This window comes from the organism of the source record quoted next, unplaced genomic scaffold (genome assembly GCF_019419815.1).
Source record: "Pyrus x bretschneideri cultivar Hongxiangsu unplaced genomic scaffold, Pyrus_bretschneideri_v1 Contig132, whole genome shotgun sequence".
Classification (NCBI taxonomy): domain Eukaryota; kingdom Viridiplantae; phylum Streptophyta; class Magnoliopsida; order Rosales; family Rosaceae; genus Pyrus; species Pyrus x bretschneideri.
In genome coordinates, this window is record NW_025999427.1 from 64,153 (window position 1) to 65,290 (window position 1,138).

Consider the following 1,138-nt stretch of genomic DNA (forward strand, 5'->3'; position numbering starts at 1 on the left):
TTAGGGGATTCATTAACAGCTCATGCCACTAACATATCAAGTTGCAATACTTATCCGGAAGTGGAGGAAGGGTCTACATTCGAAATAAAGCAGCACATGTTGAATATTCTACCTGCATTTCATAGGTTCTCAACCGACGATCCTAACATGCACATTGCAGAATTTTTAATGGGTTGCAAGAATATTTTGGTGAGAGGATTTTCAGCCGAATCTATTAAGCTTTGATTATCTCCTTACACATTAAAAGACCAAGCAAGGAGATGGCTCATCACACTTCCATTTGGAAGCATTAGCACTTGGAACCAACTCAATGAAAAATTCTTAAGCAAGTATTATCCAGCTTCAAAGACTCTTGACATGAGAACTCAAATTTTATCTTTTGCCCAAAACCAAATGAAGAGTTTCATGAGGCGTGGGAATGGTTCAAAGAGTTGATTAGAAAATGTCCACATTCTGGTATTAACAGTACTGATCAAATGCATATATTTTTCAGAGGGTTAAATATGACTACAAAAACTCTTCAATGCTTCATGCGGTGGGTCATACAAAGATAAAAATGCATTTTCTACTTTAAGGTGGTCAGTTTTCAAACAAGCTATCGAATCAGCTGGAGGGAAACTTGCAAAGCCTGAAATTTTGTCATCAACTACCGATGCACAATACATGAGGCAGCAAGGCATTCCAACGCTTGGTTTCTCCCCAATGACGAATACTCCCATCTTACTTCATGACCATAATGAGGTTTGATGTTTTTACCAATCCCTTTAGCATGAACTTATCATGAATATCTTTTCCTGACTCCGTCTCTGTTTTGCAGCACCTAAAGGATACCATATTCTTGAAGGGCATCAAAGTATATGAATCTCTAATCAGTGCCTTGAGTGAGCGAACATCTCAATAGCCACTCTCTCGCAGTATCAAATGGAGACGACAATTATCATATGCTAAACTTGAGATGGTGTCAGTGCTGCACCATTCCGGGCGTTTTGCACTCAGGAGACGTAAGGGGCGCCGTCTGAAAGGTTATGTGTTGATTTAACAGATATACAAATTGTTCGAGAAAAGCGTTATAAATTGCCCACACTGAATAAAAGTCCTGGAGCTGCCATTTTAGTTGCACTGGATCTTCTTTTCACGC

At 39.4% G+C, this 1,138-nt stretch overlaps 1 non-coding gene across 1 annotated transcript; it reads right to left on the reverse strand.

Annotated features, from left to right (window-relative positions):
- Positions 1-354: 354 nt before the first annotated feature.
- LOC125475087 lies at positions 355-458 on the reverse strand. Its single transcript, XR_007256404.1, has one exon. It is a non-coding gene; the product is annotated as a small nucleolar RNA R71 (small nucleolar RNA).
- Positions 459-1,138: the final 680 nt, after the last annotated feature.